Below are 23,641 nucleotides of genomic sequence, written 5' to 3'. Positions count from 1 at the left end.
ATCTTATTTTTCTCTGCTGTCCTTAGTTTGAAGATGCTAGCTTTTTTTGTCGTTTTCTACAGATTTTTTTTTTTTTTTTTTTTTTTTGGTTTTTCAAGGTAGGGTCTCACTCTAGTCCAGGCTGACCTCGAATTCACTATGGCGTCTCAGGGTGGTCTCTAACTCACGGCGATCCACCTACCTCTGCCTCCCAAGTGCTGGGATTAAAGGCGTGCGCCACCACGCCCGTCTTCTACACATATTTTTAAATCAGAATTTTGTAGATCACCTGAAGTACAAAAGCAAAAAGGGTGTGGTTCTCTGTTCCTTTACATACCTTCACTGTTCTTCAAGCCAAGCAAAAAGTTTTTGTTGCTTACAGTCAGAATGCAATAAATGTTGAATGAACTGTGAGTTAAAAAATTGAGTGTTGGGAAATGATGGAAAGAGGAAAGGGTAGTGTATTTCACTTGCTTCACAGCTAACACTGCCACAAGCCAAAGAATCACCAGAAACAAAGATAGCGGGGTTGTCCATAGACCAATTAATGGGAATGTATTGTCTGGAGGTTTCCATATTATTTTCAGTTTCTGTTCAGTTTATTTATGCTCTGCCCTCTTTGTTTTCAGGTCCTTCCAAGATATGTGGCAACTGATGGGATATTTCAAGCTGAAAATAGTGAAGAGCCTGAGTATCATTCTTGAACCATCTCCCTGCAAATCACTGTGAAGATAGTTTCCAGTTCAGAGATTCATGCTAATGAGGCCCTGTACCAGAACTTACAGACTGCAACACTGACCCTGTGAGTACTGTACTTGCCCAAAGAAGGAAAAAGGTCCTGTTGGGGTTTATGCAATTGGTACATTAAGCATATGTTGATAATGGTGGCATAACATGAGCATGATTGTAAATGTAGAAAGGCTTTTCTTGAGAAGGTTTAGCATGCTAACTTATGCTATGTAGAAACTGGACAAGGCACATGACCAGTTTCATATATCTTTTAGATTTCTCTTTTTTTGAGGTAGGGTCTTGTTCAAGCCCTGGCTGACCTGGATGGAACTCTCTTTGTAGTTCCAGGCTTGCTTCATACTCATAGCAATCCTCCTACCTCTGCTTCCTGAGTGTTAGGATTAAAGATGTGTGCCACCACACCTGACTAGTTTGATATCTGTTTTCTTGATAGCAGTTAGCTTAGTAAGGCTGAACCACAGAGTACAAATTATTTCTGTGAATCTTACCCATCCTGAAGTTGTGTGTTAATGTTTCTAAGCAGCCATATACACACACGCGCGCGCGCATACTATATATATTCATATTCTGGAATAGTCTGTTCAGAGTTGTAAATACCAAAGTAGTTCTAGCTGATGGGTTTGCGTGTGCTGTATTATAAACACAGAAGATCAAGTGTCACAGGTAACGTGTTCTTTCTCCAGCCTCCCTTTCTTTTTTGGGGGGGGGGTTCAAGGTAGGGTTTCACTCTGGCCCAAGCTGACCTGAAATTCACTATGATATCAAGCTGTCCTTGAACTTAAGGCGATCTTCCTGCCTCTGCCGCCCAAGTGCTGGGATTAAAGGTGTGCACTACCACGCCTGGCTCAAATAAAAAATATTTAGTAAAAATGTCTCAATAGTTCCAAATCTCTGATCAGGAGGGTACAATGACCATTGTGAAGAAGCCCTGGGATAAGAGAGAATGATATATATATAGTTATATATCAATCATGAGTTTAATGATGCAGCTAAATATATCTTTAAAATAATTTCTATTTAATAATTTCCACTATTTATAATAAATTAACATTGTTTTCAATATTCCTTTGCTTTAAGAATCCAGGTTTTCCATTATCCACTTATAATAAAGCATGTTTACAGTCCAAAAATAAAGAATCCATGTTTCTTAACTTTCTCTTTGTAATTTAAGCTTTCACATGAGAAAAGCAATTTTTTGCCAATGATAATCGGCTAGACCTGTTTCCTTTAAACTACAGTATAAATATATTGTTACTGTAAAGTTTTCTTTTCTCCAACATTACTGTGTTCTTGTTGAAGTGAATGATCATAATTTTTTTTTTCCAAGGTAGGGTCTCATTCTCGTCCAGGCTGACCTGGAATTCACTATGTAGTCTCAGGGTGGCCTTGAACTCACAGTGATCCTCCTTCATCTGCCTCCCAAGTGCTGGGATTAAAGGTGTGTGCCACCATGCCTGGCTAATAATCTTTATTTTAAAAAAATTATTTTTACTTATTTATTTATCTGACAAAGAGAATGGGTGCGCCAGGGCTCCAGCCACTGCAGACAAACTCCAGGTTCATGCTCTCCCTTGTGCATCTGGCTTTCGTGGGTCCTGGGGAATCGAACCTGCGTCCTTTGGCTTTGCAGACAAATGCCTTAACTGCTAAGCCATCCCTCCAACCCCATAATAATCTTCTGCTTGCTAGTTATGCCCACATTCTACCTAGGTGATTATTCAGAACTGTGGCACTTTTTGTGGTCTTGGTTTTAAAATGGAAAAAGTCATGTTTATCTAGTTACTAATGTTTTATGTAACATCATTTACAAAACATCATGACATTGACAAGTTAGGATGTTAAAGGCCTAGTCAATATGCTTATTGGGTTAGCTTGCTGGATTTTCTCCTGACTTTAAAAAAGACAGAGTAGCGTTGGGTTCAGTGGTTAAAGATAATTGCTTGCAAAGCTTGATGACCTGGTTTCAGTTCCCTAGCACCCATTTATAGCCAAATAGACAAAGTAGCACATGTGTCTGGAGTTTCCAGTGGCAAAGGGCCATAGTGTACCCATTACTACACACACACACACATTTTCTCTCCTCTTGCTCACTGTCTTTGAAAAAGTTTTTTGGTTTTTTTTTTTTTTTTTTTTTTTTTTTTTTGGTTTTTCGAGGTAGGTTTTCACAGTAATGGAAGAAGGCTTATTTATTGAAGCTTACAGATCCAGGGGAAATTCATAATGGCAGAAGAAGCTGGCCTGCTTTCACAGCTTTAAGCAGACAGAAGAGGAGGCACAAGCGAAGAAAACCTAAAGCTACACCACAAACACACTTCAGGAACTCCAGACCCTTTGGAAGATAGCTTAGCAGGTAAGAATGCGTGCTGCACAAGCATGAGAACCTGAGTTTCATCCCAACAACCATGTAAAAAGTAAGACATGGTCATTTATACCTATAACCCTAGTGTTGCAGTCTGGTTCACATTGCTGGTAGAAATCACCCAACAAGCTTGTGGGAAAAAGAGGTTTATTTAGGCTTATAGGCTCAAGGGGAAGCTCCACGAGGCAGGGGGAAACAATGGCATGAGCAGAGGGTGGACATCACCCCCTGGCCAACATAGGTAGACCATAGCAACAGGAGAGTGTGCCAAACACTGGCATGGGGAAACTGGCTGCAACACCCATAAGCCCGTCCACAACATTATCCAGGAGGCTTTAATTTCCAATTGCCATTAGCTGGGAACCTAGCATTCAGAACACCTAAATTTATGGGGCAACACCTGAATCAAACCACACCTAGTGCTGACAGGTGTGGAGACAGGAGGATTGCTGGGGCACCCTGGTCAGTGAATCTAACTAAAAAATCACGAAGCTTCAGGTTCAGTGAGGGATTGTCTCAGGAAATACAAAAGGATAGTAATGTGGAGTGCACTTAGTATCTTCTCTGGCCTCCGCACGTGCACACAGGACACATGAACCTGCACACACAAATGTACATCCCCACACACTCTAAAATGTAGCACCAAGTCATTTGTGGTTACTTACATGTAGATTTCATTTCCTTCCAACTTTTTTGGCCATATGTACCTGCCCCTTGCTATATTACACATTTTCACCTTCAGATAAAGTTGTATATGATGGCACTACTAAATTCTCTTCCCCCCTTTTTTTTTTGGCTTTTGTTTTTCGAGGTAGAGTCTCACTCTGGCCTAGGCTGACCCGGGACTAACTATGTAGTCTTAGGGTGGCCTCAAACTCACAGTGATCATCCTACCTCTGCCTCCCATTTGGACTTAATTGTTGTGCATGGAGAGAGATAAGGATCTATTTTTAATCCTTCTACAGATATATATCCAGTTTTCCTAGCTGAAGAGGCTGTCTTTTCGCCAATGAGTAATTTTGGCATTTTTGTCAAAGATCAGGAAGCTATAGCTACTCAGTCTTAACAGTGTCCTGTATTCTGTTCCGTTGATCTACATGTCTTTTTGTGCCAGTACCATGCCGTTTTTGTTACTATGGCTCTGTAATACAGGTTAGAATTAAATCTAATATAGTCCAACAAAGAGAAAGACAAACTAATAGGAAGTATGGATCTAATGAGATGATCATGTGATTTTTGTCCTTCAGTCCTTTTATACGTTGTATTACATTTATCAATTTGTGTATGTTGAACGGTCCCTGCATCTCTGGGTTAAAGCCTACTTGGTCAGGGTGAATGATCTTTCTGATATATTCTTGTATTCTGTTTGCTAACTTTTGTGGACAATTACTGTATCTATGTTCATGAGGGAAATTGGTCTGTAATTTTCTTTTTTTTTTTGGTTCTATCTTTGCCTGGTTTGGGGATCAGGGTGATACTGGCTTTGTAGTAGGAGTTTGGTAGGATTCCTTCTTTTCCTATTTTGTGGAAAAGTTTTAAGAAGCATTGGTGTTTCTTCCATTAAGATCTGTTAAAATTCACCAGTGAATCCATCTGGGCCTGGACTTTTTATAGTTGGGTGATTTTTGTTTTTCAAGGTAGGGTCTCACTCTGGCATCTCTTTCCCAATTTGGGGGAAGTTTTCTTCTATGATTTTGTTGAGAATGCCTACTATGCCTTTGGAGTGAAATTCTTTTCCTACTATACCCTGAATTCTTATGTTTGATCTTTTCACAGTGTCCTGAATATCTTGAAGTTCCTATTCATACTTCGTATTTGTCCTTCTTTCTCTTTGTTGGACTATACTAGGTCTGCCACTTGGTCTTCTAATTTAGATCTTTTGTTCTCTCCTTAATACATTCTACTGGTGAGATTTTCTGCAGAGCTTTTTATTTCACTGATTATGTTCTTCATTCCCAATACTTATGACTGGTTTTTCTTTATTATTTCTATTTCCTTATCTATGTCTAATATTGACCTCCTTTTATCATTAAATTTGATTCCTGTGTCGTATTTGTTTTCTTTGATTTCAGGGTAGGAGCTTAAGGTGCTAGGTGTGGCTCTTAATCAGAGTAACCACAAAGGTGACCTTAGTTATTTGCCTGCTGTGAGAGTATTTACATAGGCCGAGTGAAACAAAATACATGCAGTTTCTAAAATTTAACTACAGTGTACACATTCAATGAAAAACAGCAGAGTATTTGTGTAAGAGTAGGTATTATGGCAAGCAGATCTTCTAACAAAGTCACAGTCCCTAAAGATGTGTGTTAGCCCCACACCCTTAGTCTTGTCAAATTGGAGGCTAAGATTTCTGGTCTGTAGAGGGTTCTAAGTCACCTTGTAACCAAGTGAGACAACGAAGGACAGAAGAGGAAACAGAGGCACTATAAATCAGGAAGCAACCAATGACAAACCCAAAGTACAATTTATTTAAGAATGACAAATTGGCCAGGCGTGGTGGCGCACACCTTTAATCCCAGCACTTGGGAGGCAGAGGTAGTAGGATCACCGTGAGTTCAAGGCCACCCTGAGACTTCATAGTGAATTCCAGGTCAGCCTGGGCTAGAGTGAGACCCTACCTCAAAAAAAAAATTAAAAAAAAAAAATGAATGACAAATCGACCATCCATCAGATTTAACATACAATTTTCCCTGACATGGAAGTTGCAATTAGTACTTCGATTCAAGCCTATATGCCAGGCTTATTTGATGGGTACTGACTTGGTGTAATCCCAGTTACCTTTTGGGATGGCTTTGGTCTCAATTATGCTGTGTGCCCGCTTGGGTCCCTCTTTGCTGTGCTGTTGGCTCAGGTAGGCTGGTTGGGTCAGTGTGTTACTGCTCTGATCGCCTGTGCCAGGTGCTCTCTTCCCCAGGTCTTTGGTGATTGCTGTTGCTTGCACTGGTGTTTGGGAAAGGGAGGATGTGGATGGTGGCTGAAGTTCTCCCCCTGGTCCTGGTGATCCTCTTCCTTGTAATTCACTCTGTTGATCCCTGAGGCTCATAGTCATGGGCAAGGCAAAGAAGAGATGATTCTGAAAGATACTTAAGGAAGAAATAGTGTGATCAATGGGGCAATGAAAATATCTTTCTAGTGGTGCTCTTCATCTTACTCCATCCATAAGTATATAATTTTTGGAATAGAAAAAGATAAGCATATTGAGTGTACACTGCACAGTAGAAGTAGGATTTCAAATGTGAAATTTCCTGACCCACAAGTACATAATGGATACCATCTGACTAGCAAAGCAAGGAGATTAGCTGATCATTAAATATATTTGCACATAATTTATAACAACTTAGGTAATAAATATGAAGAAAAAAGTAGTGCTACACAAAAAAGATCATAATAAAAGGGAATGAATCATGTTATATATTAGAGAAAGTGAGGACATAAGGAGCCAGTAACAGGAGTGAGCAACAGAATGACGAAGTTGGAGCAAAATAGAAGAATTAGAAACTTAGAAGATAAGGTAAGAGTATGCTTTCCATCTTTAAAGCTAATATACATTGTATAAGCATAAAACAAATCAAACCCAGAACAAGTCATAAGAACCAAAACTATGGGGGGAGGGAGGGAATTATCATGAGATATTTTTTTATAATCATGGAAAATGCTAATAAAAGTTTTTTAAAAAAAAAAGAAAGAAAAGAGAGAAAAAGTCCAAGGAGCTCCAGTGATGTAGAGAGCTGGAGGGGATAAAGAACCCATGTAGTGAGGGGTTTTCCTGGCTGGGCGTAACCTGACTGGGCCCTAGCACAGGCCCAACTGAGGGGAAAACTTACCCACAGCTGGAAGTTTCCAAGTGGTCTGAGAGTCTGCCCTATCCTTGCAAAAGTATTTATAACCTTACAGTGGAGGACTATCTTCTGACTCAGGTAAATCAGGGGGTCCTCTGGTTGGTTAGGGCTAGGGGCTGTTCAGAAAGAGGCTAGCCTTGACATCAAGCTGCAGGGGCTGAACTTGATCAATCACAATGTTTAAATCCTATGAAAGACCTCTCTTCTAAGAGGGGTTCTGGTTGATTGTGGAAAAACAGGTCTAGGGAAGTAGGCAAGAGATAAGAAATCTTTGATTTCTAGCAAGTGTAGATTTTCTTGCCTTTTTCTTACTTCTAAGGGTCCAGTCACCCTAACTGTATCTCCCCCTCAAATGAACTATTTGATGACTTAAAGCATGAAGATAATTAAAAACTTTACTTCTGTTTAATAATATTTGTCACTTTGTAATTTTATAATTAAAATCTAAGAAATAAGTAAAATGTGTGTTCTATAAATTAAAAAAAAAAAAGAAAACTCTGCCATGTAATCAAAGGAGTTTGTTGCTCTTCAGTGACAGATCACTAATAGTTATCAACAATCATGTGCCTTTGCTCACTTACTCCATGATGGACGGAATCACCATCTCTGTTAATTTCCCTTCTATATGTAAACGTATGGGGGAAAAAACCCTACTTTGAAGAAAATTGTAATTAAGAATAACCTAGGTCATTATGATAGGACTTATATCACTATTCAATTTTAATTGCTACATAAGACCCTTGCCCCATTCATTGGCTTTGAGGGTGAATTGTGCATTTATCAGCAACAGTATGCCACAGGGGAAGGTGTATGGTCTCTCTACCACACATTTCAAAATTGGGCTGTATGTGGTGACACATGCCTGTAATCCCAGTACTAGAGCAGCTGAGTCAGGAGTCTCAAGAGAATGAAGCCAGCCTGGGTTCATTCTCTTGGCATGACCTTATTTCAAAAAAGTAATTGAATTAGAACTATTCAAAATATTTCTGCATTCTGATCAGATTATGATATTAAGATACTATGCCAGTTAAAATGCATTTACTAGTTGGTTTCTGAGTTTTCTAATGAGTTAGGTACTTTATACCAATAAAAATTTAAAAATGAGTCCATGTCTCTTAAAGCTATAGAAGGAGATTTAAAAGGGAGGAGGAAAGTTTTGTTATGGGTGCTAAGGGGCCAAGGAATCCTTGAACCCCAAGCCCTAGGTTCATTTCTAATTTTAACCAAAGAATTGACTAAAAAAGAAAACTGAGAAGGATAATTATGAAATTGTTACATTTATTGAGGGAAGTAGAGCCAAGGAAAGGCACCCACGTGGCTAGAGATCCCACGTAGGGTGCCTAGGGCAAAAAAGCGTAAAAAGAAATAAAGTTTAAGTAGCTCATGCCACGTGGGGAGCAGAAGGGGAATAAAGAACCCATGGGGAGAGTAAGGGCTAGGGGCCCCTTCACTGCTGGACCTGGGCAAGGCTGGTCTGGACCAGCCGAGGAAAAACCACCCACAACTGAAAGTTCCCAAGTGATCAGAGAACCAGCCCTCCATTTGAAAAGGTATTTATAACCTTTCAGTGGTGGGCTGTCTTCTGTCTCTCACGAGCCAGAGGGACAGCTGGTTCGTTCGTGATAGGGGCTGTTTCAGGAAGAGATTAGCTCTGAACTTGACCGACCACAATGTTTAAATTCTGTGAAAGACCTCTCTCCCAGGAGGAGTCCTGACTGTCGAAAAAGTAGGTCTGGGGCTGGAGAGATGGCGTAGCTGTTGAGCGCTTGCCTGTGAAGCCTAAGGACCCCGGTTCGAGGCTCAATTCCCCAGGACCCACGTGAGCCAGATGCACAAAGGGGCGCACACGTCTGGAGTTCGTTTGCAGTGGCTGGAGGCCCTGGCACGCCCATTCTCTGTTTCGCTCTCTATCTACCTCTTTCTCTTTCTCTCTAAAATAAATAAAAATCTTTTAAAAAAAAAAAAGAAAAAAAGTAGGTCTGGAGTCACTAGGCTACAAACAGCAATCTTCGATTTCTAACAAGTACAAACTTTCCTGTGCTTTCCACCTTCAGAGATCCAGTCATCCTAACTGTACCCCTCTCTCATTTCTCCTCATGAGAAGACACTCTTAACTGCTCTTAGAGAACAAGGGGGGGGGGTGATGTCAGATTGTTAACTACTTCCTGCTGAATGGGGCATGAAGTTGTGGCAGTTACAGTGTGTCTCCCAGAGAGGGGAACTATTTCAAAAGAACCCCAAAAGTGTACTGATGTAGTAGTGTAGGAAGTGTAGTCTTGGATGAGAATGTTGGGGAGAATGAATAAAAGTAGAGTAGCCAGGTACTTGGGAGGCAGAGGTAGGAGGATTGCTGTGAGTTTGAGGCCTCCCTGAGAATACAGAATGAATTCCAGATCAGGTTGTGCTAGAGACCCTACCTCGAAAAACAAAACAAGCAAGCAAGCAAGCAAAAAAAAAAAAAAAAAAAAAAAAAGGTAAGGAGTTAATGAGAAAGAAGTGAGCACACAGAAAACTGGTCACCTTCGTGTTTATCCTTTTTGTGGCCTTCTAGGCCTTGTGGAGCATTCAAGGGAATCCAGGTAGATGGAGTTGGATTGTAATGGGACCATCTGAGCATGAGGTGACTGAGATTTTCTTCCAGAACTGTTTATCAAATGACACAGTAGTGTTTGACATGATTTGGATCTGTTTCCATATGACTTATAAAACAGATATTAGCAGAAACATAAACAACATTTAACTTCGATATTAGCCTTCCAGAGTGTACCTTTTTTAATTCGTCCTGGGGTTAGCCAGGGCCAAAGGTTGGTACCATAGAGCCATTGGGTGCCATTAAAAGCTGTACATAGATATTTTTGGTCGCAGGACTTATTATTTAAAGATGTCCTGGCACAAGTTAGAAGAGATTTACCATTGTTCCCAGCATAAGGAAGTCTTGAATTAAGCAACCTTGGGTCAGATATATATATATTCCAAATTTGAAAATGACCCTTTTGACATCTTTTTTTGATATCTTGTTTTTCCTTGTTATAGAATTAGAACTGTTAGAGATGGGGACAACATATCTTATAGCCTTGTTTGTATTTGAGGTATCCCTAAAGCAAGTAGCCAAAATTTAATCAAGGACTAATTTTGGAGGTAACTAGTGGCTCGCCAAAGGAGACTTTAGGGACCCAGGAGTAGCTTCTTTGATATTGCTGTTTTTGGTCTGTTAGGATGAATCAGGACCATGGTGGCCAAGTAGTTTTCTTGATATCCTCAGATCAGGATTTCTCAGAACTTTGGCACTCAAAATTCTCAGCAAGTGTTGCTGAGTATAGTGACACACCCCATTAATCTCAGCATTCAGGAGGCACACGTAGGAGGAATGCCAAGAGTTCAAGGGTAGGGCTGGAGAGATGGCTTAGCGGTTAAGCGCTTGCCTGTGAAGCCTAAGGACCCCGGTTCGAGGCTCGGTTCCCCAGGTCCCACGTTAGCCAGATGCACGAGGGGGCGCACGCATCTGGAGTTCGTTTGCAGTGGCTGGAAGCCCTGGCGCGCCCATTCTCTCTCCCTCTATCTGTCTTTCTCTCTGTCTGTCGCTCTCAAATAAATAAATAAAAATTATTCAAAAAATTTTTAAAAAAAAAGAGTTCAAGGGTAGCTATAGAGTGAGTTCCAGGTCAGCCTGGGCTAAAGTGAGAACTAAGTTAAAAAAAAAAAAAAAAAAACTGGAGAACCACTAGTATAGACAACTCCAGCTAAGTTCAGTCTATACTTCTTCACCTCGTTTCCAAAGAAAACCAAGGTTATGATTCTGAATTTTTATCTTTAGGCAGCAGCTAAAGCAAGAGAGATCTCCTGTCAAGAGGAAACCAGAGTAAGCATGTTACTTTTTCTTTTTCTGAGGCAGGGTCTCTAACCTAGGCTAATCTGGAACTGACTCTAGCCTAGGCTAGTGCTAGAGATACAGGAATTGAGATTATTCTGCCAGTGCACCAGTGTACACAGATGCACTGATAAGATATGAGATTTTTGGTGTCTTCTCAGATTTTTGCCTTCTGAATTCAAAGAATTGACATGTACAGACTAAAGGGTAAAGTTTACAGATTTTCTTAGATTATACAGAGAACTTAAATGAAGGAAGGAAGACAGTTTATACTGAAGAGGCATGAGTAGGGTTCACAGAAATGGAGAAGTCTAGAACTTAAGGAAGGAGGAGAGAGTACAGAGTATTCTTGCCCATGAGAACACAGGAGTGGGGTAAAGTCCACCTAGAGAGCCAAATTGGAACCTTTTCTAGGTTCTAGATAGGGGCTTAATTGTTCAGGCTGACAGGCTCATTCCTAAGGCTGTAGCTGCCTTTGGCCTCTGGGTTTTCCCTCAGTGGAATTGTCTTATGTGTGATGCTAAGTAGTGGATAGTCTTGCTTGCTTATTGCCCTGCCTTGTTCTGTTCTAGTGACTTCATTCTGGAAGAATGTGGGCCTTGTTCCAGTGGAGTGTTAATGATCCTGGAATAAAACCAGTCACCACTGAAGCAGGAGTTTTGGGGTATCCTCTGCCAACACACAAATATATGCCAATGCACCAATAACTTCGGCATGTTCCTGGATTCTTGTCCTGTGAATTCAAAGAATGAAGTCCACAGACCAGAGGGTAAGGTTTAGAAAGATTTTATTATAGCTTAATGCTTTAAGGAGGGAGAGCTTTAAAAGAATTTTAAAGGAAAGATTGAAGACATAGTTCTTACCCAGGGAGGCAAAGTGGGGTATGAGAAGCCCAGAACTTCTAATAGAAGAGGTACTTACGAGAAGGAAGACATAGATAGTTGTTGCCATGGCAAAGGGGATTTGAGAAGCCTACCTCAAGGCCCAGGTTGCGGTTCTTTATTAGTCTCTTGGATGAGTGGCTGGTTTAGCCAATCTAGTCTCAATGTCTGGGGTTAGAATTTCTAGAAAAGGACAATATTCCCACAGATTGTAATTCCCTAGGAAAAACCTCCCTGGAAGGGGCCCCCTACCCCTTTTAAATATTTTATTAATTTATTTTAGAGAAAGAGAGGAAAGGAAGAGGCAGATAAGAGAAAATGGGCTCATCAGAGCTCCCCTGACGGAATGGCTCTTCCATTTTTTTTTTTTTAAAGCTCTTGATTTTGTTGTGTTGTACCAGAAAAGAATTAGGAATGTATACAAGGGATGAGCAAGCCAGAGTAGATTTATTAATTTTACAAATGTCCAATCTATTGGACTCTTAAAAGCTGTATAGCAGGAACTACAGAGACTTGAGGTAATCTTTGTCAGGATAAATTATCCTTCATACACATTGTGGGCAGAACCAATGAAAGGCGAACATACCCTTTGTTTGCTCCTTCTGCCCAACCAGGGAGTTGATCAGGTGTTGCTCATACAATCCGAAATCACACACTCTCCCTCCTGGTTTTACTAAATCTGAAGACTATTGATAGAGTTGTTTTCCTGTTTTGTTTTTGGGTTGCATAACTAGTGTGTAATTTGTCATGAATGTTTGCCCTTATGCCTATAGAAGGCTCCTATCTCAGTTAGTTGATTGAGATTCTGGGTTCCAGATTCTTGTGCCCTAGAACAAAGAATTTAGTATAGACACAGAGATAATATAGCAAGCAAAGTGAGAATTTAAGAAAGGATACACTTCAAAGGAGGAAGCACGCTGGAATAGGGAGAAAATTTAGAAGCTCAATGATTCCTCTGGAAAAAGAGTTGGCTTTTTTTAAAAGAAATACTTATTTTTCTTTATTTGACAGGGGGAGAGAGAGATAATGGGTGTGCTAGGGCCTCTCGCTACTGCAAACAAATTCCAGATGCATGCGCCCCCTCGTGTATCAGGCTAATGTGGGTCCTGTGGAATCAAACCTGGGTCCTTTGGCTTTGCAGGCAAATGCCTTAACTGCTAAGCCATCCCTCCATCCCAAGAGTTGGTTTTTTTTATGTTATGGTAATGGGACTTTTGCAAGTCATTTGCATAGCACAGGCTTTTCTGTAGTGCTGCTACATACAACTTCATTCATCACAATTGTCAGCATCTAAATCTTTTTTTTTAATTTTTAAAATTTTTTTACTTTTATTTACTTATTTATTTGACAGCGACAGAGAGAGAGAGAGAGAGAGAGAGAGAATGCACTCCAGGGCCTCCAGCCACTGCAAACGAACTCCAGATGTGTGCACCCCCTTGTGCATCTGGGTAATGTGGGTCCTGGGGAATTGAGCCTTGAACTGGGGTCCTTAGGCTTCACAGGCAAGCGCTTAACCGCTAAGCCATCTCTCCAGCCCAGCATCTTCATCTTAAATCGCCACCCATGCATCTGTGTATTAGTGTTACAGTTAGCATAGGTTACTGTTGAATGCTATGGAATGCCTTAGTTCTTGCCAAGATAGGAGGTAAGGAGATCTAGCCTTATTCTTTACCAACTTGTTCATATACTCACTTGCCATCACTGCTGCAATGCCCTGCTTGGGCTTACCTAAATTCAACCCTATTACATGGAGCAGGATAAGGAATAAGCCTGAAAATGAAGGTTCACTAACATGGACCCTAACTTCCTTTGCAAACAAGAGCCTTTAATGACAGAGCCATCTCCTAGCACCACTTACTTGTTTTGAAAAGTTATAGTGATTGTATTACTTGCTTTACTTATTGCTGTGAATAAATATTTGAAGATAACAATTTATTTTCAGCTTAAAATTTTGGAGGAGCTTCCATAGTGGAGATGGCATGGTAGGCTGGCCCACCACATTTCAGCCAGAGTCAGGAAGCAGTAGATGAACAAGAAGTAGGGCAAGGCTATAAAACCTCAATGACCACCCCCAGTAAGTTCCTCCAACAAGGCCGTACCTCAGGTTCCACAACCTTCCCAAACAGTGCCACCAGGTAGGGAGGGACCAACGTTGATCAAACACATGAGCCTGAGGTGGTCTTTAGAAGGTTATTTTTATTTGCATGGAGAGAGTGAGTGAGAATGGGCACAAGCCAGGATCTCTAGCCTCTGCAAACAAACTCCAGATGCATGTGCCATGTCATGCATCTGGATTTATGTGGATACTGCGAGTTGAACCCCAGTTGTTAAGCTTTGCAGGCAAATTCCCTAACCACTGAACCATCTCTCCAACCCCTAGGGAGACATTTTACATTTAAACTACAAGAGTGACCCTGAGTCCTAGTGCACATAACTAATTTTAAAACACTTGCATGGAGGAATGTACTTTAAAGGGGCTACATTAGCAGACCCAGTACCTCAGGATTTCTTCCTCCTCCTAACTTGCATTCATTGTCTGTCTATAAATGTTTAGTTGATGAAAGGAAAGATTTTTGGATGTTTAGGAAATGATGGGCTGCAGTCTGAAACCCAGGTTGTTGGGAGGGTGCTTATTTGGTTTTGTTTGGATGAGCTCTTACATGTTTGTATTTTTTTAAACAAGTTTTTCTTAAAACTTAAGAGAAAGCGAGAGAGACAAAAGGGCAGATAGAGAATGGGTGAACCAGGGCCTGGAGATGTGCAAGTTAACTGTAAACACATGTGTCACCTTATACATCTGGCTTTCATGGGTCCTGGGGAATTGAACTGAGTTCCTTTGGCTTTGCAGGCAAGTGCCTTAACAGCTAAGCCATCTCTCCAGCCTCTGGATATCTTCTTCTTTGACTGATTTCACATGGGTTTGTCATACAAGGATGCACACAAGGACCATTTATCTCCACAGTTGAAGCTTAAATAGCTATTTAAATCTGCCTTGTTTATGTCAGTTTGTTCTATTAGTTGGTACAAGGTAAACTATCTCCATATCTGAGGCTCACGCTGCTCTTCTAATTGTTTTTTTGTTTTGTTTTGTTTTTTTGGTTACTAGTTGGTTTGGGATGGGATTTAGAGGGCTAAAATTCCCAGGGAAATTGTTTATTGAAGCACATTTATTTTGGTTTGGGTTTTTTATTGAGCTTAACATTTTTTATTGAACACTTTTGTACATATGCACAGTGTATTTTGATCACTACTACTCACCTTCTTTTGTCCTATTCTTGTGTAGGTAACAACTTTTTGAGGTTATGAATGCATGGTCAGAAGACAGCGTTCCAAAGCACTACTCCTCATCCTAAGGCTCTATATTCTTTCTGCCCTCTCTTCTGCAGTGTTCCCTGAGCCTTGAAAGCATGGTAGAGATGTCTCATTTACAGGTGAGAACAGTCACTTAGTCTCAGCATTTGGATGGTTTTGAGTCTTCCTAGTAGTCACTGTCATCTGCATAAACAAACATTTATGACCAGAGGTGAGGACAGCACTAATCTATGGGCATAAACATAAATATATAAAGGGGAACTTGATGAGTACAACATACCCATTTAGCTAAATAAGACTATTAGCTTCCCCCCTAGGAGTAGAGAGTATTGATGAGGTTTTTAGTACCAGGAAATAATTCCTTCCCATGGAGTAGACCTCAAATCTAATCAGAGACGTGCCATATTCACCAATACACAATCTTGTGTGGCTATCAGTTTTGTAGCTCACACAGTCCACCGCTGGTTAACACTTTTGATGTCTTTTCTGCCCCAGGAGCCTACATAGTGCTATGGTTAGCCAGTAGAGTGGAAGCTTCTAGCTCAGATTCATCTTGATTTCCCAATATCCTACAACCAAAGAATTTGGAGTCAGCAATAAGATATTACTATATAGTTCTGGTGCGTACCCAATTGCACTGGCAATAGTTTATATTATTTTGGGATACTCAAAAGCCTCCCCATTGGCTTGGCTTTTGCCTTTTCATACAACTTTATATGTCTAGGATGAGTTGTATTAGTTTGGTGTGTGGGTATGTATGTATGCATGCATGCCAGCTGGTCATCTTCTGAACCACGTGCAGCTAAGATGACAGACTATAGCTATGGTTCTATAACTTAAGTGGTTGATAGTCCTATGTAGGCGGTGTATATGCTAGATTCTGATAAAAGGTAACCACCACTTGACTATTTTTGTTGTTGTTACTTTTGGTTTTTCAAGGTTGGGTCTGGTTCTATCCTGGGCTGACCTAGAATTCACTATGTAGTCTCAGGGTAGCCTCAAACTCCTAGTGATCCTCTTACCTCTGCCTCCTAAGTGTTGGGATTAAAGGAATGCGACACCACACCTGGATGTATTCTTTTCATTTTAATTTTTTATCCACTGGGGAGAGTGCAAATGCAGTCCCCCACTACCACAAATTATGCTGTTGAGTTTCCCACATTTTGGAAATCTCAGGGGTCAGCACATTCTGAGTGTGGGAAAACCACCTTTTTGATCATGGTATCTCCCCTGCCAGGTAAGTAATCTTTTCATTTTTAGTAAAGATCAGGTAAATAAACCTTTCCTCCCTAAAAGAATCAAGTGAATGAAAGGGCTGTTGCCAAATGAGAAATATTAAGAACGAGGGAATAAAAAGAGGAAAGAAGGCTTTTATTTGCCTCACAGAAAGAAAAATTCAGGAGAATATGGAAAATGGCCTTTTACCTCAGCAAACAAAGTTCAGTCCCAGAGACCACTTTGTACATCTGACTTTACCTGGGTACTGGGGAATTGAACCTGAGACAGCAGGCTTTGTTGACAATCACCTTTTACCATTAAGCCATTTTCCCATCTCTCTTAGTTCAGATAGCTTGTTGCTTCCTAGGTGAGTTCTCTCATGTAGTTGCTTAGCCAGTATTCATCGTAGAGTTTGGGGCAACAACAGTCTTCCGTTCTCCAGTTGATATCATCCTTGTGCAGTCTGTTCCTTTGTCAGATGAGAAGTGAGCTGTAATTACTATCCCATGTATGTTCATCACTCAGGAAGAGTGTGTGCCGGGAGGGTGACCAGATGATCTGCTGGATGCTGAGAGACAGCACATTTTGCTGCAAGGTCTGCCAATCTGTTCCCTCTTGTTTTTGTGTTCTCCCCCTTTTGATGACCCGGACAGTGGCTTGTAGCCACTTTAGCAGGCACCCAAATGGCAGCCTATAAGTCCAGAATTTCAATTTTTATTTTTAATGTCTTTACCTTCTGGTGTTAATAGTCCTTGCTCCTGGTAGATGGCCCCATGGACATGAGCCGGGACAAAGGCATAATGGCTGTCTGTCTTGTCTTTTCCCAATAATACAGCCTTGGTCAGGGCTATTTGGCCTTGTGAGCTGAAGTACCCTGGGGTGAGGTCTCAGAGCACAGGGTTTCTTCCATGGTCATCACAGCTGCCCCTGCATAACCTCATTCCATTCAGGACAAAACTGCTGCCATCAGAATACATCACCAGATCAGGGTCTGGGTAGAGTCCTTGGAAGGCGGAGGTAATTTCCAGGCAGTTATGCACAATAGCTAAACCTTCATCAGTTTCTGGCAGCAGGGTGCCTGGGTTCAAAGTCTCGGTCTGGTAAAATTTTATTCTCAGCTGATATAAGAGCAAATCCTGATAGTGGATTATGCGAGAGTTGGAGAGCCATCGGTTAGGGGGCTTTAAAAAGAGTCTCTTGCATGTGAGACTGTAATCAATAAAGTCTTGCCCAAAGTTAATTTGTCGGCATCCTTGATCAGAATGGCAGCAGCTACAACAGCCCATAGACAAGGGGGGGGGGCAACTAGCAGCTACTGGGTCCACCTTCTTAGACAAGTAGGTCACTGGGCATTGCCATGCCACCAGTCTTTGGGTAAGATGCTGCTGGCTATCCCTTTCTTTTCATCCATGTATAAGTGGAAGGATTTGGTTAGGTCCAGGCGTGCCAGGGCAGGGGCTGATGTCAGGACTGACTTTCAGTCCAATTATTTTTTTTTCCTTGCACACTTATGGCCTCATAGAGGCTTGGCCAATTCAGCAATCCTTGGGATCTAAATTCTGCAGTACCCCACAGCTCTCAGAAATTCTTGTATTTGTCTCTTAGTCTGAGGTGTAAGGATTTGTGTGATGGTACTTTCTTGATATCTCAAAGATCTTGCATTTTCTTTGAGTATACCAACTGCTCTTTCTTGTCTTCCATCCTTGATACTCTGTTCTCCCATGATCCACACTGTTGATGGGGCTTTCCATTGGAGTTTTTTTGAGTTAAGCCTGACAGACTGGCCTGACCTTTTTTATTTTGTTTTGTTTTGTTTTGGTTTTTTTTGAGGTAGGGTCTCACTCTGGCCCAGGCTGACTTGGAATTCACTATGTAGTCTCAGGGTGGCCTCGAACTCTCAGTGATCCTCCTACCTCTGTCTCCCGAGTGCTGGTATTAAAAGCATGCGCCACCACGCCCTGCTTACCTTTTTTTATTTTTAATGAGAGAGAATTGGCACGCTAACGCTTCCAGCCATTGCAGTCGAACTCCAGGCATATGTGCCACTTCATGCATTTATGCAACTTTGCACATGCATCTCTTTGTATGTCTCGCTTATGCGGGTACTAGGGAGTCAAGTATGGGTCCTTAGGCTTTTCAGGCAAACATTTTAAACCACTAAGCCATCTCTCCAGCCCTCCCTTGGACTTTTATGTGATTCACTATATTTTTCTCTCTTTTCAAGTTTTTATTAACAACTTCCATGTTTATAAAAAGTATCCCATGGTAATACCCTCTCTCCCCACACTTTCTACTTTTAAACTCCATTCACCATCATATCCCCTCCCCATCTCAATCAGTCTCTCTCTTATTTTGATGTCATGATCTTTTCCTCCTCTTATGATGGTCTTGTGTAGGTGGTGTCAGGCACTGTGAGGTCATGGATATCCAGGCCATTTTTTGTCTGGACAGAGCACATGGTAAGGAGTCCTACCATTCCTTTGGCTCTTACATTCTTTCCACCACCTCTTCTGCATTAGACCCTGATCCTTGGAAGGAGTGATAGATTTATTACAGTACTGAGCACTCTGGTCACTTCATTCCAACACCATGATATATATATATATATTTTACCATGATACTTTTGACTCATCCCAAGGTGCCTTCTGAAAAGAGAAGATTCTTACCAAAAGTGAGAGTGGCATTATTATAAGGGTATGGACATTATGAGAAGTGCTTACTGGGCAGTTTCTTTTTTTATTATTTTTTAAATTTATTTAATTATTTATTTGAGAGTGACAGAGAGAGAAAGAGGCAGAGAGAGAGACAGAGAATGGGCACTCCAGGGCCTCCAGCCACTGCAAATGAACTCCAGATGTGTACACCCCTTGTGCACCTGGCTAACGTGGGTCCTGGGGAATTGAGCCTCGAACTAGGGTACTGGGCAGTTTCTTAAGCATAGTATATACATTTAGCCAGACAGCCTCGGGTGTTACACCCCTTTGGCTCATGACTACCCCTGTTTTAAGTTTTCAGTATCAAGGATGTATTCCCTCCCATGGAGTGGGCCTCCAGTCCAATTAGAAGGCAGGTGGTTTCCACCATGACAGATGTGCCACTATCGCACCGGTTAGCTCATTTGGCCTGCCTCGCCGAATATAAGGCTTGCAGTGTCCACTGCTGACTATATCTTCACTGGTGATTTCTCTTTCTCCCATTGAACTGCTTGCAGAATGGCTTCTTCCAGCTTTCTGTCAGCTGGTCTACATGGAGGAGGTTATGAACTCAGTTCCAGCAGGATTTCTTGGCCTTGTGGCCCAAGTATGTGGAGTCTTCAGCAATAGGGTCTTACCATCTATTCCTGGTGTCAATGTTTTGGGGGTATCAGGGACGTCCCTGGCCAACAACTCACTGGACGGTTTCCCATCCCTGGCACTGAAAATTTTCTAGCAACAATCTACACCTCCTTAGTGTTCCATTGTCCTGAAAAGCAGGTTTCCATATGATTTATTTATATTTTCTTAAATATTGATTAGCCCTCCCTCCACCTTTCCTTTACTGGATCATCTCTTCCCCTGACCTCACGTTGGGCCTTGTCACCCCCATTAATCTATTCTTCTACTTATATATATACACAATACTATGCTATTAAGTGTCCCTCCCTTTCTCCAGATGCATGTTCCACCTTGCGCATCTGTGTTACATGGGTTCTGGAGAAATGAACTCTGCTCCGTAGTCTTTGTAGGCAAGTGCCTTAACCACTGAGCCATCTCTTCAATCCTGGTTGGCAAGAATTTTATTGAAAATTTTTGTATCTCAAGTTCATGAAGCATAACAGTTTAATTTTCTTGTTGGGTCTCCGTCTGGTTTACATATTAGGAGTCTGAGAGTGTTTCCTTCTTTCCAATTGTATGAAGTAACAAATAATGGTTTCAGTTCTTAATGAAGATTTGGTAGACTTCAGCTGTGAAATCATCTGGGACTGGAGTTTATTTTTTTGTTGTTGTTGGGAGGTTTTTCATTTTCAGTCTTGTTTGTTGTTATAGCTTTATTTGGATAACTGATATTTTCTGGGTTTAATTTGGGTAGGTGGTAAGAGTGAAGGAAATGGGGCTGCAAAAATAGGTTAGTGGTTAAGGCACTTGCCTGCAAAACCTAAGGACCCAAGTTTTATATCCCCGGATCCCATTTAAGCTAGATGCACGAGGTAGTACATGCTTCTGGAGCTTGTTTGCAGTTGCTGGAGTCCTTGGCGTGCCCATTCGTTCCTTTCCTCCCCTCTTTCCCTTTCTCTTTTCTCTCTTTCTCATATAAATAAAGTCAAGGAAATGATATGTTTCTTTCAGGTTTTATGGTTTTATGCAATATAGGATTTAAAGTACATCCTGAAGATCCCAATTTCTTTTGTTCTTGTAACATCTCCATTTTTATTTTTAGTCTTGTTGATGTTTTTCTTTTGATCACTTTGGCTAGGAGTTTGTCAGTCTTACTTATTTTAAAATTGTTTTCTTAATTTCAATTTGCTGGTTTCTGTTCTGATTTTGATTATTTCTTTCTGTCTGATACATTGGATTTTACTTATTCTTTTATTTTCCCAATGCCTTCAGGTGAATGGTTAAGTCATTGACTTGAGCTCTCTCTAACTTTGCAGGATAGGCATTTTCTGCTATAAATTTCCCATAAGTTTTGGTATTTTTTTTTTCTTTAACTTTATTTATTATTTGGGGAATTGCACACTGGTCCCTAGTATTAGAAGGCAAGTTTCTTAACTGCTGAGCCATCTCTCTAGACTCTGGTATGTTGTGGGGTTTTTTTGTGGTAGGGTCTCACTTTGGTCCAGGCAGACCTGGAATTAACTATGTAATCTCAGGGTGGCCTCGAACTCACGTTGATCCTCCTGCCTCTGCCTCCTGAGTGCTGGAATTAAAAGCAGGCGCCACTATGTCTGGCTGTATGTTGTATTTTTATTATCATTCAGTTCTATAAGTTTACAGATTTCACTTTTGGTTTCTGTGATGACCCATTCATTGTAACAGCAAATTACTCAGTCTCCAGGAGTAGGTGTCTTTTGTTGTTATTGTTGTTTCTCTTGTTGAGTTCTAAAATTATTGTATTGTGGTGAGATAAAATGATTGTGGAGACATGCTTTATGCTCGAATATGTGATCTGTTTTAGTGAAGGTTCCATAAATTGCTGAAAAGAATATGTATTCTGTGGAGTTAGGAAAACATGTTCTATAGATGTCTTTTAAGTCCAATTGATCTGTGGTATTGTTTAGCCCCATTGTTTCTCTGTTAGTTTTCTGATTTGGTTGTATATTGATGAGAGCAGGATATTAAAGGCTCTTACTATTACTTGGGATTTATTTCTACTTTATTGTCTGGTAGAGTTTGCTTTATAAGAAAATTGGTGAACCTATATTTGGTTATGATTATATCTTCATGTTGGATTGTTCCGTTAGTGAATAAGAAGTGGCCTTCTGCCAGGCATGGTGGTGCACACCTTTAATCCAAGTACTTGGGAGGCAGAGGTAGGAGAATTGCCATGAGTTGGAGGCCAGTCTGAGACTACAGAGTAAATTCCATGTCAGCCTGGGCTATAGTGAGATCCTGCCTCCAGTAAAGGCAAAATAAATAAATAAATAAGAAGTAGCTTTGCCTCTTGTCTCTTTTTATTACTGACATAGCTAAACCTGCTTGTGTCTTACTTCCATTGGCGTGGAAAACCATCTTCCAACCTTTCCCTACAAGTGATGCCTGTCTTTGATGGTGAGTTTCTTTTTTTCTCAATTTTTATTAACATTTTCCATGATTATAAAAAAAAATCTCATGGTAATACCCCCTCCCCCCCTCTTTGATGATGAGTTTCTGGTAGACTGTAAATGGAAGGATCTTTTTTGTGATCCAATCTGTCTTTTGATTGGGGAGTTAAGTCCACTAATGTTCAGTGTTATGAATGTTAGGTTCAAGTTAATTCTGATCACCTTGTAAGTTTTGTGGATTTTCTTGTTTATATGGTTTTGTGTCTGTTGTAGATTTGGTTGTTATTTTTTCCCTCTTGTGACCTCTTGAGCATATTTACACATCTCTTTTGTTTGGAGTATTATCCAAAATACTCTCTGTAGAATTGGTTTCATTCTCATGTATTCATAAAAGTGGCTTTTATCATGGGAAGATTGCACCTTGTATTAAGATGGATAATTTTAGCTGGGCATGGTGGCTCATACCTTTAATCCCACCACTTGGGAGGCAGAGGTAGGATCATCAAGGCCACCCTGAGAAGACTACATAGTCAGTTCCAGGTCAGCCTGTGCTAGAGTGAGACCCTGCCTCGAAAACAACAACAAAAAAGATGGATAACTTTACTGGGCTAGCATCCTTGTTCCCTTTTATAGTTGAAATACTCCATTCCAAGTCTTTCTGGCTTTAGAGTTTCCAATAAGAAATCAGAGGTAATTGTAATTGCCTTACCTTTGTAATGAGCTTTTAGCAATCTATCTTTGTCTTCAGTGTATACAGTTTTAACTAAAATGTGTTGTGGAGAGTTTCTTCTCTGACCCTGTCTGTTTGGTGTTCTGCAATCTTCCTGTATTTGAATGGGTTTCTCTCTTTTGTGGGATTAGAAAATTTTTCTTTAATAATTTTGTTGATGTTATTCTTCATACCTTTGGCCTGTATTTCTTCCTCTTGTATGCCCTTCATCCAGATACTTGGGTCTGTTTGTTTGTTTGTTTGTTTGTTTGTTTGTTTGTTTGTTTGTTTTTAATGTGTCCCACATCTTCCTCATTCTCTACGCTTTTTTTGTGTGTGTGTTTGAACTTTATGTCTGGTCTCCTTCCCTGTTTCCTCCGTCTTGTCCTCGAGTTCTGATACTCTGTCCTGCATGCTTTCATCGCTTTAATGAATTCCCTTCTTACAGCCTGGTTTGACTTTTTTCTCTTGGATTTCATTCCTGCATATGATCGTGTCCTTGTTGACCATTGAGTTCAGTGTTTTTTGTTGTCTTCCATTTCATTTATCTGTCTGCTATGTTCATTTTGATTCTCTATAGTCATATTGAGGCGTCTATTGAGAATACTTGGTTGGTTCTCTTCCAATTCTTTCAGGCGTCTATTAAATAATTTTCATTGATTTGATTACATTTCCTTCAACTAGACTTTACATTCTCTTTCCAGATTCTTTCCAATTCATCTACCTATTGTTGATAGCCTCATTAAATTTGTTTCATTATTGGAATCTATGTCTCTAGTTTACTCTTCAATTTCATTGGAGGTTTACTTTCTGCGATTAGTCATTCTTGGTGTGGAATCTCTTGGCTTAATGTTTTATGCTATTTGTTTTGCATTGGGGTTTGCCTGTCTCCAGATTGTCCCCTTGTTTGGCTAACAGTGCAGCAGTTTTATCTCCATTTTATTTATTTGAGAGAAGGGGGATGGGTGTGCCAGAGCCTTCAGCCC

At 40.6% G+C, this 23,641-nt stretch overlaps 1 long non-coding RNA gene and 1 pseudogene across 4 annotated transcripts in view; one reads left to right on the top strand and one right to left on the bottom strand.

Annotated features, from left to right (window-relative positions):
- The window catches only part of LOC123456684, a 36,742-nt gene that overhangs the window by 2,677 nt on the left and 10,424 nt on the right, over positions 1 to 23,641 (top strand). For 3 of the 4 annotated variants that reach the window (XR_006634618.1, XR_006634619.1, XR_006634616.1), the window contains exons 3-7: positions 609 to 781; positions 2,888 to 3,079; positions 10,742 to 10,786; positions 11,368 to 11,564; positions 14,960 to 15,107. This is a non-coding gene — a long non-coding RNA (uncharacterized LOC123456684). The remainder of the gene's footprint in view (positions 1 to 608; positions 782 to 2,887; positions 3,080 to 10,741; positions 10,787 to 11,367; positions 11,565 to 14,959; positions 15,108 to 23,641) is intronic. The other variant, XR_006634617.1, reaches the window with a different exon arrangement.
- Positions 16,092 to 16,233, bottom strand: LOC123456998 (annotated as a pseudogene).

The sequence above is a fragment of the Jaculus jaculus genome, chromosome X (assembly GCF_020740685.1).
Source record: "Jaculus jaculus isolate mJacJac1 chromosome X, mJacJac1.mat.Y.cur, whole genome shotgun sequence".
Taxonomy (NCBI): domain Eukaryota; kingdom Metazoa; phylum Chordata; class Mammalia; order Rodentia; family Dipodidae; genus Jaculus; species Jaculus jaculus.
This window is presented reverse-complemented; position numbering and strand designations above follow the sequence as displayed.